The sequence below is a fragment of the Penaeus vannamei genome, chromosome 15, assembly GCF_042767895.1.
Source record: "Penaeus vannamei isolate JL-2024 chromosome 15, ASM4276789v1, whole genome shotgun sequence".
Lineage (NCBI taxonomy): Eukaryota > Metazoa > Arthropoda > Malacostraca > Decapoda > Penaeidae > Penaeus > Penaeus vannamei.
The window spans coordinates 19094403-19101902 of record NC_091563.1 but is presented as its reverse complement, the minus strand read 5'-3'; the positions used below and the strand labels follow the sequence as shown (position 1 = coordinate 19101902).

Here is a 7500-nt window from a genome sequence, read left to right as displayed (position 1 = left end):
ATATTTGTTAGTATATTCGGAAGCTGTTTAAGAATATGTTCACCTTCTTTCAGTAAGCGAAAGTGAGAGAAATTTCACCCAAAAGGAAAATATAGCCCTTTCTGTAGCCTCCCGAAACCCTAAACATTCTGGTACATTTTTTGATTTCGTATCTTGGTCGTTACAAAACACTGGATCATCGAAGTTTGCTCTGATTTAAAAGCTTTAAAGAAATATATATTTCCTTTATTTCATATAAAAAGACAATTGAAAAACTAAGGCACTTGATATGCTGTTATGAATTTTAACTAGAAGCAAAACACTATGCGATTTACATTGTTTATACACACCACTTTTTCGCTTCGTAACGTTGTGGAAACTTTCAAAAGTATTTTCAGGGTCAGACAAAACACTTTTTATCTTTTTCTAATTACATCCACTGTTCTTCATATGGAAAGAGGAAGTATTGTTGCTTGAAGCTGTGCATCCAATCGTGTCCACCGCGAGTGAGCTCTAAGATCACATAGACAATTGGATTATTATGCCCATAGGGGCATTTACTTGCCTGAAGTGCAAGTAATATATCAACATATCAATACGCACATCCCTTCGTTTGATATTTTTGAGCCTGTAAAGTTCTATCGTAGAGGTACTGAATTTTAGATATATTGATCCTACCGTAGTGAATACCACGTACGCGATTTTACAATCTGTTGGCCAAAGTCGCTAGTCGGATTTTCAGGGTTTTTTCCACACGTATATGACATAATCAAATAAAGTCAATATGAAAAAGTGTACGTTGTATGTAGATGTTGGAAGTATTATGCATGAAAACCATACAGCAAATAAATAAACGTTATTGCGAAGAAATTATATTCACAACCGTTTGTTACATACTGTGGTCACATATAAATGTAGATCTGTTGATAAAGAATTTAAACTTACGTCCACATTATAACCATAACTTATTATTTATCGTGTGAATTCATAGTATAGATATTTGCATACTATTTCCTGAATGTGGAATAAAGTTGTAGTTGTTGATATATAGGCCTTACCCGAATGCCTCAACCTCAGTAATGTAAGTCCACATGGAGTGTGGACTAGGCTCACCCATTTTCCTCATTAAGCCAAGCGATGCCTTGAAAAGGCGAATACTGTATATGATATGCATATTAATGAGCAGAGCCTGAAATAGACCAGATTTTTTCTCACATACGTCGATCACTAGAACTACCGCATAGCATTTATTCATTTATGCTTGCAAATTTTTAAAATTCGAAGATATAGTGCACAAAATATGGAGCTTCTTAATCTCTACGCTCATTCTTTGCCTCAGGCGATGGGCATGGAGTTGCTTTTGTGAGATGCCTCGCTATATGTTGGAGTGAATAGTATATATCATCCCTGTGCGCTGGCACACTAAAGGGGCAGTCACTCGAGCATTTTGTCAACAATAATTAGGAGGTAACTTGAACTTTTCCATTTCCAGTTCCAAAGAATCTACTTTGTCGCAAGTGGAAGCGGACGAAATGTATCGTTTCGAAATTGACATGGAAATTGTATGTAAGTCGGTTAAGAAAAGAAGACTCAACTATACAAGTGATAATAATCATACATATTTCAATTAAGAAGATTTTTAATAGATACTGCACTTCATGTTCTTATAATTTTCAAGGGTTTATTTTTACACGGAAATCCATTTGAAAGTATTCGTGATGCCATCATTGTTTACATCAGTTCTTCAAAGGAGCTTGCCTATAGTCATCCTGCAAACGAAGTTTTTGCGGCAGATTGTGATACACTTTTACTATTTCTTCACTGCAACCAGGGACGAACCCGCATGTCATTTTAGCAAACATTGAGCCTCCGTTTCTACCGAAGATAACATAACCTGGGATGAGAGCCGAGCTGACAACCGTAGACGCCATGTTTGCCGCAGAAATCGAGCGGAGGCAAGTCGGGAAATCGCCCACAGGGTAACATTGACTGGCGGATCATATTATAAACGCCCTACTGAAAAAAGCGTCCGTGTGACCATGTCTTAGCATAACCATAGGTGTCTGAGAAAGAAAATTGAAGATATGATACATAGGAAATATAAAACTATTTAAAAAGTGAATATGTATGAATGCTGTTCAAACTCCCAACTTTGATTTACACACCGCAGAGAACTTTAATCGCATCAACAATGTGAGCTTCGAAGTTTCTGTAGAGACATGAAGACAATAGCGATCATCATGGTAAATCTATTGTTTCTTCGTATTTATTTTTTTCGTTGTGGGGTTTATATCCATTGCAATAACATGATTTAAATGAAATATTCACATTTCAACATGTTAAAAACCGTACACCATAAGCCATGTTGTATTATATACTAAATAATTCAAGTTATAAATACCAATATGTGTTTCGTACATTTATCAGTTTTCCAGCAACGTGATGCATGGATTTCGCTCCTGTTTATTAACCTGCAAAGCCGTCCACTTCTGACCTTGCGGTTTTCCTTCCACGGGCGACTAACCTCGGACGCGGCCACCTTTTTGGCAGTGTATTTGCTCTTCGGTTACTTTTAAGACAGCTTTTGTTCCACACAGGTCTCGACGAGCCAGTGACAGCTCATGCTTCCTCCTCCTCCACCCCCGCCGTCTTTAAGCAACACAACCTTAATCTACTCCACCATTGTTCCCGCTACTCCACTTCTTTTAGAGTCTCCACTTCACCGCACCCCTGCGACCAACCACACCCTCGCCCGGGCCTCCTTCTCCTGTCTGCCTCCCTCCCTTCTTTCCTCGCTCCCTCCCTCCCTCCCTCGGCCTCGCCGTCTCCTCTGCTGGCCGTCTTCTCCATCCCTCCTCCCCGCCTTCCCCTCCTCCTCCTGCGACCATGATATTGTGGTTATTGATAATGCCATTATGATTACTATTGTTTTTCCTTACTCTAACCACTGCTGCTCCGTCAACTACTACTACTACTACTACTACTACTACTATTACTACTACTGTTACTACTACTATTAGTACTACTATTGCTACTACTACTACTATTAGTACTACTATTACTATTACTGCTGTTACTACTGCTATTAGTACTACTATTACTACTACCGAATATGCCCAACTCCTCCTCCTACTACTACTACTACTGTTACTACTGCTGTTATTATTACTACTACAAATACTGCTGCTATTACTGTTACAACTACTACTGTTATTACTACTTCTTCTACTATTGTTACTACTATTACTACTACTGCTCTTACTACTGTTATTACTACTACTACTACTACTACTACTGCTACTGTAATTATTACTACTGCTACTACTACTATTACTACTACTGCTACTACTACTACTACCACTACTACTGCTACTACTACTACTATTACTACTACTGCTACTACTACAGTTATTATTATTACTACTACTACTGTTATTGCTACTACTATAAAACAATAATTACTACTCCCTTCATGGACCTCCTCCTCCTTTTATCTTTTTCTTCGCTGTCTCCCCCCTCCTCCTCGTTGTCCTCCTTCTTCTCTTCCTTCTTTCTGTCTTCGTTGCCAACGTCTCCCTCCTCCTCCTCCTCTTCCTTCTTTTCGTCGTCGTTGCCCTCCTCTTCCTTCTTTTCGTCGTCGTTGCCCTCCTCTTCCTCCTCCTTCTAGTCCACCGCCTGCTCCTCCTTCTCCACCTCCTCTTCCTCCTCCTCCCCTCCTCCCCCTCCTCCAAGTCCGGGCCCGCCATGCTCGTGCCGCCCGCCGCCACCTGACTCAGTCCAAGTGTGCCCGTGAGCGGCGGCGGGTGGCTGTGCTGGCTGCTCGGCGTCGCCCGTGCTCTCGCTTCCCCTCGGTCAGTGCGCGGCCCGCTCGCCTCGAGGCTCAGCGCGGACGGTGTGCTCGTGTGCTCGGAAAACGCACCAGCAGGCGCCCAGAGTACTCCTGTGGCAAATATGAGCCTAGAAACGTTCGCTAAATGCATCTACAGTGATCTGTTCAATATTTGTTATGACATTTTAATATATTTATACGTGCGTGTGTGTGTGTGTGAGCACACACACACATGTACATATACATACATATACACATATACATACACATACACATATACATATACATATACATATACATACATACATACATACATACATACATACATGCATACATGCAAACAAAACAAACACGCACATACACATACAAACACACACACATGCATACAAACACACAAACAAAACACATACACACATACAAACACACGCACTCACTCACTCACTCACTCACTCACTCACTCACTCACTCACTCACTCACTCACTCACTCACTCACTCACTCACTCACTCACTCACTCACTCACTCACTCACACACACACACACACACACACACACACACACACACACACACACACACACACACACACACACACACACATACACACATACACACATATACACACACACACGCCCACACACATACACTCACTCATACGCATATATATATATATATATATATATATATATATATATATATATATATATATATATATATATATATATATATATATGCGTGTGTGTGCACACGTATATAAGTGTTTATTTATCAATGTGTTTGATTAACTGACATCATGCTCACGAACTGATAGTATCAGCGACGTTTTTTTATCAGTGACATTGATAGCAGAGTCCATGCATTCGTGCCGACAGTGTCTTATGCAAATGGAGATGTGCCGCTTTAGTGCTGAAAAGCTATATAGTGTATAATAAAAAAGTGAGATGAAGTGAGGGAGATTAAGAAGGATCCGAGATAAAGCAGAAAAGATTGAGAGAGAAAGAGAGGGAAGTCGAGGCGGCAAGGGAAGCGTAGCGAGAGGTTGGGGGCGGAGGAGGAGGAGGAGGAGGGGAGGGGAAAGTGAGTGAGTAAGCGAGGGACGGGTTGGGGAGGGGCAGCTTAGTGACAGACAACAGCTAGAAGAGAAATTGGCTTCATAGCGAAGGAAATCGCGGACCCGTTGGCGCTGTTCCTGGCCTGCCCGCGCGAGGAGTAATCACATAATTAGTCGCAGGGACCTTTTGCGTGCGGTCGTCGGGTCTGAGGCTAATGAGCGGCCGTTGCCATTCCGGGCGCCTTCGCGACGTGATAAGGAATAGGCCCGGTGGTGCGAGTGCCTCCCCTTCGCTTCTTATATCCACCTGATGAGAAGGGATGCCTTGCCTAAGGGATGCCTTCGCTATATGTAAATTACTGCATACATTTTCAGAATGTGTTTTTCTGTTTTTTGCAGATTGGCGATAACTTTCTTCGTAGTTGGTAATCCCTTTGATTGTAAAGTTTAGCGTCATTCGTGTTTTGTCTATAAGACGGCCTCGCTCGAGCATTTACGTGGAGCGGCAGAATTGTTACAAGTGCGCGGAGGCCAGACCTTTGGCTGTCAGGCGGGGGAAGGGAGAGCTTCTTCTCTGGGAAACTCGCGTTGCCTGGCTTGAGAGAGAGAGAGAGAGAGAGAGAGAGAGAGAGAGAGAGAGAGAGAGAGAGAGAGAGAGAGAGAGAGAGAGAGAGAGAGAGAGAGAGAGAGAGAGAGAGAGAGAGAGAGAGGGAGGGAGGGAGAGGGAGGGAGGATGGAGGTTTAATCATAATATCATTTTACGCTCTATTGACAGTTTATAGAAGTTATATAAATGTTATATTTTCAGAAACAAATTACAACAATGCACGTTTTTCAGCAGACATGTAGAAGTATTATTGGTTTCGTTTGCTTACGTATAACGTGCAATGGCACGGAAACGTTTTTATTTTACAAATCTCATACATTATGCAGACATATTAGCTGAGTTCTAGTATTGTAAACTAAGCCTCAGACTCAAGATTTCGACAGAAGCAGAATTCGAAATTAGTTATGACGAAGGGACCGTATCCAGTGACATTGCTTCAGACTGCGAATTATTCGAAAAGGTTTTTGTTTTCAGTAAATGTGTATGAAAACCTTTCTTGATGATTTTTTCTGTAATGAGTGATTCATATTTTGCAAAAAAAAAAAAAAAAATGCCAAGCCTTTCACGTGCCCATATACTATTTTTATGTCATCATCCTATGTAATAAAAATAAACAACAAGACGTTTAGTTCCCTCCATTTTCCCGTCTGCTGAATGCGTTAAGGCTCCGTGGTAATGTTAAGGATTCCGTCGCTCACGCGGAAAGCCTGCACACAAAGACACCGTGTGTGTTTACAGGCTTGTTGCTGCGTGTGTGCCTGCCGTCACTCGCAGTAAGTCACTGGCAAGCACACCTGCTGAGACATTCTGAAGCAAATATCAGTGACGTGCTCAAACAGCGCCCTGGGACGGACGTTTGGGATTTTCTTCAGTAAACATGTCATGTGGCTGGGGCATGCACGCTTTCCCTTAAACGGACGGATTCACATATTCAACCTAAAGATTCAGGCATGGCGAAAATGTTATAGAAATAATAGATTCTGAATGGAAACAGTTCTATCAAGGGGAGCGACATGTATACTGCATGTGAGCAGAATAAGTTCTACATCATGACACGATGTGCCAGCTTGGATTTTCGCCATGCGGCATCTTCGCCCACCGTCTCCGTGCCCACCTCGGCTCCCCCTGTTCGCCTACAACTCGTCTCAGATTCATCGCGAGGAATGTTGACGGCGACGAGCCTTGCCCTCGAAGTCAAGGGGCCTCCGTCCCAAACTAACACCAGGTCGACCAATCGATGAAGCAGATTCTGTAAAGGGGAGGAGTGTGTATAGGCCACCGGGGCTCGGGAGGGGGGTGCATAAGAGGAGGGGGGGCAAGGAGGAAGTTCCGTGGAAGGTCCAGAGGTTTTACTCCAGCTGATCCTTCCTTTCGGTGTGCTTGCCTGGGTTTACTTCCTCTGAGAAGATTTGCCGTTTCCTTTAGCTGTATGTTGTGGCCGACGCATTTTTCTCTCTCTTTAGGAGAACGAAACTATCTCCCGTTAGCTGGTTGTTGGTCACGGTGCTTTTTCCTGACTGCCGGATCTGAAGCGAGCCTCTGGGATTCGTTGGATTTGTAGTCCTTTTAACACTCCAGGATAAGCTGATGACCTTCCTGTATTATGGCCAAATTTGAATCAGATTTTTAATGCTTTATGGGAAAAAATATCGTCACTCTTACTGCTGCACATTCCTCCTCTTCTTCCCCCCGGTCCCTCCAACCCCAGGCTCACTCCTCCCCTCCTCTTCCCTGGCCCCTCCGTCCTCTTGCTCATTCTGCCCACGAACATCCAGCTCTAGCCTTAACTTTTTCTCGAACCTCCGGCCGAGCCTCACTTCTCCCGCCCACGGACGCCACCGACCATCCCCAGCAAACTCTCGGCCACTTTCAGTCTTCCTTTGGGGCCTCACTTTGGTCTTCCATTGGCTTTCTCTTCCCAAGCATCACATAAATTGCATAAACAGATTTTTAAATATTGCTAGCACGAATATCGAGTTGCGTACATGTACTTCAAACTACCAAACCATTACACCATACCAGTGATACCAGCTGTTC

At 43.0% G+C, this 7500-nt stretch overlaps 1 protein-coding gene across 4 annotated transcripts in view; it reads left to right on the top strand.

Annotated features, from left to right (window-relative positions):
• Positions 1–7500, top strand: part of LOC138864200 (disks large 1 tumor suppressor protein-like) — a 350525-nt gene that overhangs the window by 219046 nt on the left and 123979 nt on the right. For 2 of the 4 annotated variants that reach the window (XM_070130522.1, XM_070130520.1), the window contains exon 1: positions 3763–3830. The exons of 1 other annotated variant lie outside the window; for it this stretch is intronic. The gene's annotated coding sequence lies outside the window, so the exon portion shown is untranslated. Of the gene's footprint in view, positions 1–3762; positions 3831–7500 lie in introns of those variants that run through there. One more of the 4 variants, XM_070130521.1, reaches the window with a different exon arrangement.